The sequence below is a fragment of the Zootoca vivipara genome, chromosome 7 (genome assembly GCF_963506605.1).
Source record: "Zootoca vivipara chromosome 7, rZooViv1.1, whole genome shotgun sequence".
Classification (NCBI taxonomy): domain Eukaryota; kingdom Metazoa; phylum Chordata; class Lepidosauria; order Squamata; family Lacertidae; genus Zootoca; species Zootoca vivipara.
This window is the reverse complement of record NC_083282.1, coordinates 64,592,250-64,603,681: the sequence shown is the minus strand read 5'-3', so window position 1 is coordinate 64,603,681 and position 11,432 is coordinate 64,592,250. Positions and strand designations below refer to the sequence as shown.

At 45.9% G+C, this 11,432-nt stretch overlaps 1 long non-coding RNA gene across 1 annotated transcript; it reads right to left on the bottom strand.

The window, feature by feature from the left end:
• Window positions 1-152: 152 nt before the first annotated feature.
• LOC132592448 (uncharacterized) lies at window positions 153-5,946 on the bottom strand. The gene is made up of 3 exons (XR_009557928.1): window positions 5,642-5,946; window positions 5,256-5,535; window positions 153-249 (listed from the first exon to the last, which is right to left on the bottom strand). It is a non-coding gene; the product is annotated as an uncharacterized LOC132592448 (long non-coding RNA).
• Between the last annotated feature and the right edge of the window lie 5,486 nt (window positions 5,947-11,432).

Sequence of the window (11,432 nt, the reverse complement as noted above, 5' to 3'; positions counted from 1 at the left end):
ACATGAGTCAGCAGTGTGATGCAGCAGCTAAAAAAGCCAATGCAATTCTGGGCTGCATCAATAGGAGTATAGCGTCTAGATCAAGGGAAGTAATAGTACCACTGTATTCTGCTCTGGTCAGACCTCACCTGGAGTACTGTGTCCAGTTCTGGGCACCACAGTTCAAGAAGGATACTGACAAGCTGGAACGTGTCCAGAGGAGGGCAATGAAAATGGTCAAAGGCCTGGAAACGATGCCTTATGTTTAGCCTGGAGAAGAGAAGGTTAAGGGGTGATATGATAGCCATGTTCAAATATATAAAAGGATGTCATATAGAGGAGGGAGAAAGGTTGTTTTCTGCTGCTCCAGAGAAGCGGACACTGAGCAATGGATTCAAACTACAACAAAGAAGATTCCACCTAAACATTAGGAAGAACTTCCTGACAGTAAGAGCTGTTCGACAGTGGAATTTGCTACCAAGGAGTGTGGTGGAGTCTCCTTCTTTGGAGGTCTTTAAGCAGAGGCTTGACAGGCATATGTCAGGAATGCTTTGATGGTGTTTCCTGCTCAGCAGGGGGTTGGACTGGATGGCCCTTGTGGTCTCTTCCAACTCTACGATTCTATGATTCTATGAAATGCCTGGTCATAGACATAGACCCAACCAGAGGAGAGTCAACCCAGAACGTAACCTTGAGTGGTGCCGCCAATTGGCTCAACACTTACATCTCACACCAGGTACTGAGCACCACTCAAGGTTACATTCTGGGTTGACTCCCCTCTGGTTGGATCTCTGACCAGCACTGAGTTCCCCCAAAGAATTCTTGGAGCTATAGTTTGTTAAGGGTACTGGGAATTGTAGGTCTGCGGGAGAAAAATACAATTCCCAGGATTCTTTGGGCGAAGTCATTTCCTTCAAATGTCCACTGAACACACTTTAAATGTATGCTATGGATCTGCCCAAGCAGCAGGGACCTGCTGCTTTATTATCTCAAGGCTGAACAAAGCCCCCAAATGCAAGCTTGGACAAAATAAGCGTTTGGTCATTTGATTTCACCAGTCTGACATTTTGCCCTGGTTTGCCAAATCCAGGGAGTCTTGTAAAAAACATGCTAGAGTGCCTCAAATGGTTTCACCTGTTCTTAAAACACAATGGTAATAGGTAGTGTAGCACAGAGCCAGAGAGGCACAACTTATGTGCCCCGATCTAACCGAACCAAGGCAATACAGTGGTACCTTGGTTCTCAAACACCTTGGTACTCAAAACGCCTTGATTCCCAAACGCCGGAAACCTGGAAGTAGGTGTTCCGGCTTTCGAATGTTTTTCAGAAGCCGAATATTCGATGTGGCTGTCGGCTATTGTTTCTGGGGCGCTTGTACCAATCAGAAGCCTTGGTTTTTGAACATTTTGGAAGTCAAACGGACTTCCGGAATGGATTAAGTTTGAGAACCAAAGTACCAATGTATTTGGCACTTTTGTTTTTACTATTTATTTCGCGTTTTGAGGCTTTTTCGGTTAATTTGTTTTTGTGACTGTGTTCAGCTACTGATTGATTGATTGTGTGACTGCAGAAATGGATAAAAGCCTCCCATCAAAACAATGATGCAGGTAAGAAAAAAAATTAATTTAATTTTTATCATCTACAATATTGTCTTATTTATTTTATAGTACAGTACATTGATCATTGCTTTCATTTTGTAGATCAATGGTCTCGTTAGATAGTAAAATTCATGTTGATTTGCCATTTTAGGGGTTGTTTTAAAGTTCTGGAACGGATTAATCGGTTTTGCATGACTTTCTATGGGAAAGCTCGCCTAGGTTTTGGAATGCTTTGGTTTTGAAATGGACTTCCAGAACGGATTTAGTTTGAGAACCAAGGTATCACTGTACAGGAACAGGAGTCACGGTGGACGTGAAGACCTTCCAGTCTGTCTCAATAAGGCTGCTCATTAACTTTTTAGACTGAGAAAAGGAGCGTGTTAACAGCACTCATAACAATGTTATCTCGTGTATTTTAATAGTTTTATTACCATAAATCTACTTTCCTGTAAATTAACCATGCAGCCAATGAATGTTAATACATTTCATAATGTCAATATATCAGTAACAGGCATTTTATGCACCCATCATTCCCCTGCCCTTCAGAAAAGCCCAGCGCTGGGTGATGAGTCACTAGCCTCTGCTGGAAAATCTGCAGAAAGCAAGAAGTCCAAGGGGAGACTGACAGCCAACTTCCTAGAGTCTCAGTACCCAACAGCCAACCTATCTTGAGGTCTGGCACTTATGGACACACACACACAAAATGCTGCTGATAAACAAAAGGAAAATGAAATTATGCTGTTGTAGACAATATCTATTTCATAAAGGGGTTGCATTAAAAATGCATTTCTCTAAAGCTAAATGAAAGCTCAGGCATGATTTACATGGTCGGCCATTTACTAAATACTGTAGCCATTTGCTCATGAGTTCTCAAAGCAATGCTACAGTAAAACATGTGATATGATTAGTCTGAGGTTTTGCTTTAAGCTCTGTAAACAACCCACGTCATAACGTATCTCTCATTCCTGTGCTCATCATAAAAAAAACCAGGAAGGGCCTTCATGCACACACACAAAGACACGTATGCACACACAAATCCAAATGGCTTCGTTCCGTTTGTTGATTGAAACTATGGAATACCGTAGATAGATGCAGACATCATAATAAACGTATCATGAAGTTTGGGCTTCGCTATCATTATCTGGACAATAAAACTCTCTGGGTCATTTAATCATTAAAAGAAACCTTCAGAAGAAACAAGCAGCAAAAATAATAGGCGGTGTAATCCAGACTGTTCATGAAAATGAAATCCGTAGTTTTTCAGACACTGTCCCTTCTTGAGTGTGGCAATGACAGCCATATAATATATTTATTTCCCTAAATGTATATATACCTCCTTTCTTCCTTCATGGAACCCAAAGGCATATACATGCTGCTCCCAAGGTCATCCACCCATTTACTAATCAGACCCAGACCTGCTTTGCTTCAGCAAGGGTGCCGCCTCTTGTGCCTTGGGACAGAACAGACTGTACCCTGGGACAGGAACAGATATAGGCTGACTTCTGCCGTTGCTCAATTTCCAGATGATTAAAAACCTTGATATTCTCTCAGCCAAAGCCACAAACACACCCTGCCCTAGCAAACGCCAGAGATGGAAACGAAAGCTTTAATGCAGATGTATGATACAAAGTCATGGGGATTAGAAAAAAAGAAATCTTTGGAATGTCAGTAATGCTGACTTTAGATGTTACTTTGCCCTGGCATTCCACCTGAGTGAGGCAGAAGCAGGCCTTGATCTCTTTCCTGTTGTCCTTCTTGCAGGCGGAGGTTCGTGGATGAACCAATTGCCCCATCTTTATTTTAGCACAGGGTGTCCCACTTCACTCACTGCTGTCCACCTGCAGGGATGAGCCAAAGGCCCACTCCTTATATCACCTGGGCTAAACCCTTGAAGCAAAACAGCTCATGTTTAAGTCCCTAACATGAATATACCTTCATATGGGTAAATAAGAAAGGCTGCACAATGCCTTTGGGTTTTCCACATAGCCAAGAGAGGAAGCCAAAACATTTAGCGCACTAGCATGTGCTAACTCATACTGATACTGACTGAACATGAATTAAAGCCTGAAAGGAAGTGATCTGATTTACCAACAAGTAGTTGCTGAAAGGGAAAGAATCAGTGGAGGAGGAGGAGGAGGAGGAGGAGGAGGAGGAGGAGGAGAAGAAGAAGAAGAAGAAGAAGAAGAAGAAGAAGAAGAAGAAGAAGAAGAAGAAGAAGAAGAAGAAGAAGAAGTTTCATTTCCATCTATCGCCCCCCCTCTTCCCAGTTCAAGTAGCTTATTGCAAATGTTGTTGCTTTACGCCCAGCCAGCATGCTCAATGGTCAGGGATGCTGGGAGTTGCAGTTGGGGGAAGGGCTACAGCTCAGTAGGAGAGCGCCCCCTGTGCATGTAGAAGGCCAATCCCTGGCAGGGCTTCCTGTCTGGAATTCTGGAGAGCTGCTTTCACTCAGCATAGACAATGCATAGACAATACTGAGGTTGATGTACCAACTGTCTGACTCAGTATAAGGCAGCTTCCTTTGTTCCACCCCTGCTTTAGCTGGAAGCTGCAATGTAGGTCATACTCTTTGTTCTTCTGGCATAGTGTTACCTACTCTGACTGGCAGCAGCTCTCCGGGGTCTTGGGTAAAAGTCTTTCTCAGCACCTGCTGCCCGATTCTTTTTTTCACGGTGATGCCAGGGGTTGCATGAGAGACCTTCTGTTCTAGATCACATGCTCCGCCACTGAGGCACAGCCCCTCCCCTCAAAGCATTTGGAAAATTCCCAAAGCATAATATACCTGCCAAGCCTTATTATTTGCTTGCCGTGGAGGCTGCTGAAACTTAGGTAGCACTCTCAACTCCTCTCATTGGCATTTGGCCTCTTTATGGGACGTAGTCCTTTGATAAGGACAAAGATGTTGGGCAATTTCATGTGGGCAATTTCCTATAATGGAGGGAGCTTTTTAAAGCTCTGCTTCAGAGAGGTTGCACAACAAGCTGATGTGTCATGGAATTTCTGTAGTGACAACAACAGCCTATTGTACAAAGGAGAGATTGCAGGACTGCTGATTGACATTTCTGGTACCGTAACAAGTAGGGGAGGGGGAAGAGGTCACTCTAGAAACACTACCACAGGCAAACCTTGATTCCAAGGTTTCATCTGAAGATTAGTTTCTCCCTCAAGCACTGGCCACACCCACAGTGATGGCACAATGTTAAACCACAACTGTCTCCATAATGAGTTCAATGGGGAGGGGAGTAAATTCAAAAGCAGCTCCCCACTCCCAGTTATGACCACCCCATCCACACCCAGTCACGGTACACCACCACTGGTTCATAAAGCCCACCCAGGAAGGCTGTGGCTGCACACACACACCATACGTTTAAAACATATTGGTTCCCCCAAAGCATCCTGGGAACTGAGATACAATCCCCAGATCTTTAACAAACTATACTTCCCAGGATTCTTTGGGGGGAAATCCACCCCTCTCTGTAGGTGAACACCAGGGCATCTCTTCTACGCGTTGGTCTGCTGGTGAAACGTCCATGCCTCATATTGTTTCTTCTTTTTTTGCAGCATCAGAGCTAAAACACTCGCAGGAAAAGTGCGCAGTCACTCCCTCCATGGAAGGAAGGAGCAGATTGCTCGCTACCACTTTGTTTAAGGGGTATATGGGGTGTTTGGGGGTAGTACCTCTGGTGGGGGACACGTCGGGCTCCTTCTGGAGTGGTTTGTCCACTTTTGGTCCACATTCAGTTCTCACCTGCGGCTCCTAGAAGCTGCCCAGTATGCAACAGCATCCACTCTCTGGGAAATGGCTTCAACTGGCACCTAAATCAGGTGAAGGGTACCCAACGGAACTCAAACCCTTGGTGAGTTAGGGACTTCCCCTGCATGCAAAGATAGGCTCCCGTAGATTGAGCGGACGAGACCAATGGTTGATCCAACTCTCAAGAAAGCAGTTTTTTATGTTCTGTAGAGGGAAGTGAGGGGCAGTAAAGTAATGAAGCTCAATTAAACTCACTCCTTTGAAGAATAATGACATTTCTCACAGTAAATGTGTTCAGGGACGTCTTTACCATTGGGTGTAGTGGCGCGGCAAGCCAGGGCGCCAAGCAGTGGAGGGCGCCAGGCGGAGAGTCCAGGGAGGGGAGAGCGGGGAGGTAAGCGAGGCGGAGTGGGGGCTTGGTGCCTGCACGCCTCCAGCACCCGTCGGAGGCGGGAAGGCTCTGAATGCTTTCCCGCAGTCCGGAGCTCTCTCCGCTGGCTCTGCGACAAATCACCTCCTCAGCTGCGTGGTATGTGCTTGCATCCTAAGTTCTGTGCATAATAAACATGACTCAACCACCGCTCCCCCCCACCCACTCTACCTCGAAAGATCCCCGCGCTCGAGGCTACACACTGCAACTGCTGCCCCCAGCGCCCCTCCCTCTTTCCCCTGCTTCCCCACTGCCTTGCATGGAGCCTGCCTCCTCCCGCTGCCCCCACCACCTCTGCACTCCTTCACAAGAACCACATTTCCTTCCCCTGCCCGATCCCCTCCCAGTCATGCTCTCTCCTCCCTCCCTTCCTCCCCGAGCAAGGACGGCAAGACTGCGGCTGAGTGAGCGTGCTTCTCTGCTGCGGCGACACGGACGGCCCAGCTCGCTTTGCCTCTCCTGCCTGGACGAGACCCTGCCTGCCTCCCGTGCCGCTTCCATCGTGCCCGGCTGCCCAGCCCCACACCACAATCCTGCCACGGGAGCTGATGCCCGGCCATGCGTGAGCAGCATGGGTCAGCAGCGCAAGGGCGTGAGCAGACTTTCTTAAAAAAGGTCAACAACTTTGGGGTCCCCCCCTTAAAAAGGGTCGACAACTCTGGGAAACGGGGGTGGGGGCAGAGGGATCTTTGCACCATGGTGCATATTACAGGCAAATCACCTGTTTTCAGATTTTATCCTGAATCAATAGGAGGAAAAACTCATGCAAACAGGAGCTGCGCACTCAGAAGAAACACACATGCCTGCAACCACACTCAAATTGCCTTCAGGAATGCTGATCATCTGCTCAAGGGGAGCATGGAGAGCTAGCAGAGGCCTGAATCCATCCCATTCTCTGCTTCCCTGCAAATGATTAATACTTTTAAAGGCAGACAGACTCCTGGGTTCGGACATTTCATCTGAGGGACATGCACACGTAATGCCTCTTTGTGTACCAATTTCTTTCCCATTGGATCCAAGCATCCGTGTTTACCATATCTGATTGCAAGATATGAGGTTCTGGTTGCAAGCTTATCACTGCTGATTTGACCCCCTTTTAACGACCTCTTTAAAGCAACCCTAGTGTCTCGTGATGTGCCTGTAATATGTGCTTAAGAAAACACACCCAGCACCACGAGACCTTTGGGAGGTGACATCATCAAAGCCCTTAGCAACAGGATCTGGAAGAAAAGCTGGTTCTGGGGAAAGAGAGCAGGCTTAGTTATGCTTTTTATCTCCCATCATCAAAAGTAAACCCAGGGGCATGCGTTTCCAACAGGAAGCTGAATGCCTTAGCACAACATGGCCATGCACTTTATTGGCACTGAATTTCATGTGCCAATGACTCTCCCTGAAGAACAGCCAGTGTGCCCAATTCTTGTGTGCTGCAGACTGACTAGCCGCTTTGCAAGAAGGCAGCACTCCCTACTTGGGCACCCAAGGAGGCTATGCTGGATCCCTTCCAAATGAACACATCCATCATCGAAATCCATTGCATAACAACCTCTTTTGTGTCTCCAAAAGAGCCAGCTATACTGAGCATGTACTAGATCACTGGGGTGCAGCACAGATTCCAGACAAATTTGGGGATTGCTTTCCCATGAGATAGAATTGTTTTGTTTAGTCGTTTAGTCGTGTCCGACTCTTCGTGACCCCATGGACCATAGCACGCCAGGCACTCCTGTCTTGCACTGCCTCCCGCAGTTTGGTCAAACTCATGTTCGTAGCTTCGAGAACACTGTCCAACCATCTCGTCCTCTGTCGTCCCCTTCTCCTAGTGCCCTCAATCTTTCCCAACATCAGGGTCTTTTCCAAGGATTCTTCTCTTCTCATGAGGTGGCCAAAGTATTGGAGCCTCAGCTTCACGATCTGTCCTTCCAGGGAGCACTCAGGGCTGATTTCCTTAAGAATGGATAGGTTTGATCTTCTTGCAGTCCATGGGACTCTCAAGAGTCTCCTCCAGCACCATAATTCAAAAGCATCAATTCTTCGGCGATCAGCCTTCTTTATGGTCCAGCTCTCACTTCCATACATCGCTACTGGGAAAACCATAGCTTTAACTATACGGACCTTTGTCGGCAAAGTTAGTTTTCTTAACTATACAGACCTTTGAGATAGAATTAGGATCTTTCAAAAGATGTACTATAAGGCTCTGTTGATTTCTCTTGGCATAAAAGGTCCGTCCCTTCACAATACCTTCACAGACTTTTATGAGCACACAGCCTGCCTGTTTCTTTGCCACAGTCATGGAGAAAAGATGGAATGTGCATACTGTAGAAGTGGTTGCAGGTAGTTCTGCTGAAGGGGAGGGACCAAAGAGGCAACCACACTACGTGTGTCTTATTGTGGATGGAGGCCTGTCTGTCTTTGGAGCAAACCTGTGGAGCAAAGTTTGAAAAGATTTAGAATAGCCAGTTTTTGTTTTTTCTTCCAGGCAGGGCTCTTGTGTCTCTCATAGCTGCATTACAGGTGGAAATTGCATTAGCTGCTGTTTCTTTTTTTCCTGGCATCAAGATGCAAGGAGGGGAAAAGTTGTATCTACTGAAATCCTGTCTGTAATTCAGGTCTAAGACACAGGTGATCCTGCTGTAAATTTACATAGATTTAGTGTTTACTTCTGAAATCACTTTTCCTTTTTGAAAAAAGCTAATAAAAAGAAATCTACAGGAATCTGTGTGTTTTTTAAAACAACCACAACAACCAGACAATGGGGAGATAATTTGTTTGAGGAATGTCAAGGCCAATGAGCTGCGTGAGAGTGTTGCCTCACAGGAACACCTGGGCAACACCATAGCATTTTACAGCGACCGACTAAAAGGTGGGCTCATTTTACGAGTAGGAATCGAGCCTTGCAAGGTTATTGTATGCTGGAGAAAAGTTATTCTTTCCCTCAGTTATGATATAACTTGTTTTTAAAAGGGTGTTTGTGTAGGCTTTCAAACTCCCTACTCAGATTGTGAACTTAGAGCATGGTCTTCCACACATCATATTCCAACAACTCAGGCATAGGCAGAAAGCCATTTTTAATGCTTCTAACTGGAACATAGAAAGCTGCACTGTACTGAATAAGGCCTCAATCTGCATTGTCTCTGCTAGGCCTTTCTCAGTCCTACCTAGAGATAATTGGGGCTTGAACCTGGATCTTCTGCCTGTAAGCAAATTAGATACCCCACCAATAAGACAATTCCCCTTAAAACAATACTTCAATAAGAAAGACCCAAATTCATAGGCTGCCATGCTAAAGGTCAACCACAAAATCCCCAAAGGGTGTCTGCAACGAGGTTCCTTAGGACTGAGCTGGTTTTGAACCGTGTCATGGAAAACCTGCATTGTACATTGCTTATGCAATAGCATTTGCCCCCACTAGGTGGGAGCAGAGAGATAGGTTCCATCTGCAGAACATGCTCTACACAGAGATGGTCCTGCCTGGAGACTGCAGTGAGCCCCCAGAGCTTCATCCTAGCTACACAAAAGATCTGCCTTTCCCCTAAAGTAAATGTGCATGATAATAATGGCGGCAACTATGCAACTGATCAGATGCTCCGTGTTACATACCTTATCTAGAACATGTGTCCTTATAAGAAGATGAACTTTGGAGCACCCCGATTGAAATGCTGGTGTTGGGCTTGGGCAAATCTTAACTCTGAGCCTGATCTGGATTGCTATAAAGAAGTATGACACAGAGCTCTGTAGATTTAGCTGTAGAAATTAAGGATCTGAAAGCTGTGTTTCTGTGCTTCGCCATGGGGCTTATAAGCTAGCAGAGAGGTTGTGTGTTGGAAATCACACACTGTCTAACCTATCTATAGCACAGAAATGGAAACTTCTTTCCCCCCCTCAAACTGGAATCATTCATGATCACCCTCAACATGCTGCTTTCAATCTACATTGATTCTAGATCCTGCCACCCACAAATGTTCCTTCTACGGGTTATCCATGCCCTTTCTGCCTTGCACTTGCCCCAGGTGAAGTGGTAATTGCAAGCTTGGTATACGCCCACAGTTTCATTGGGCAGATGTGGATGGACACACACACACACACACAGCTTTGCTGGGATGGCCTACAGCTGTTTACAAATGGACACACTGCGGGGCAAAGCAGAATCAATCTGCAATAGGCATTTATTTTTGGAATGAAACCGGTTTCTCAAGAAGTGCTTTTCAACGACAAAAAAAAAAATCAATAGGCTTCAACTGTAGAAAAAGCATATGTAGAAAAGTTTATTCCAAAGCTGATTGAAAAGGTAAGTGGTGATTGCGATCTTGGCATTCGCCCACGCACAGAGTCACAGCCCCCCCAACTTCCGGGACTGCCTACATATGTCGTCCAATGAACACGCTGTGGGTCAATGCAGAATCACTCTCCAATGGGTTCATCTTTGGAATGAAACCACTTTCTCAAGAAGCACTTTTCAGGGGCTAAAAATATGCAGTAGGTTTCGATTGTGTGTAGTAATCAGTCTCCATTGATTCTAGACTAAAATGTTGTGTGTACACAGCCCTTGTTTATCCTTTCCATTGCTAGTTTACCCTTGGAAAACCCTGCTTCAAGTTACAACAAGGAGTGAGAGGAAGAGTCATTCGAAGTCCTTACCCTTCTAAAAGGGTAAGTCTAGTTGCCTAAATGTGGATTGCCAATGTGGTGCCCACATGTGCCCACCAGTACCACCTATGGCACCCATGAAAGGTCTCAGTAAGTATCCTCTGAAAAATTCACACTGCACAAGAGACTGTTTGCTCTCCTTGCTCTTGTTTGCACTGGCTTGGCCTCTCCTACACATTGAACACACACACCTTTAAACATGCCCACATTTCACTGGATGCCAGAATCCTACAACCACCCTCCTATCTTTTCTGAAAAGAGGAAAAGTGCAAAAACTTTTCTCTCTGAGTGAGAACGACATTGGCATATGTAGGTGTTTTTCACCTGACTGATGGGGCAGTTGTCTCTTTCTGTGCCCTTTTAGAAGGGGCCATTATCATGCTTTGTCCCTGAGGCAGCCATTTTGTGTTGTGCCAGGCCCTCACGGCAGCCATTTTGTGACTGGCACCCACAGCTTTCTCAAAATTAAGTGTGCCCACTGACTCCAAAAAGGTTGGTGACCTAAGACGTGGAGCAATTCCTTCCCTGGCTGAGATCAGGGGGAAGCGAATTGGCTTACTCCTCTGTGTGGGTAGACTGTTCGTGTACCGTTCTCTGATGTAGGTTGGCCCAGTCAAACTTCACAGAGACAATAATTCTCCAGCATAGCCTTATGAAATCCAGGGCTCCTCCAATGCCTTTCCTTTGCAGACACTCTTCATCTTCTTTGACTCCCCCTAAACACAAATGGTTAAGATTAATTGCATGCGGGGGTGCCTTTTCATCTTCAGGACTTTGGCCAAACATTAACCAGCTTTCCAGGCAAATTGACTGCTCCGGAGTAATAAGAAACCCTTGCCCTCTCGATTTCAACTGTTAAACGTGTGACTCTCCCTCCAGACAGAGCAGTCTTGCTCCCCTGACCTCCCTGTCTGTATTATAACTAGAAACATTAAGGCCAAAGCAGCCGCCTTATTTACATGGCCAACAAGGCACAGGGTTGTAAAGCTGTCCCTAAATGTGGCTGGTGGCGTTAAGTTGCCTAGTTATG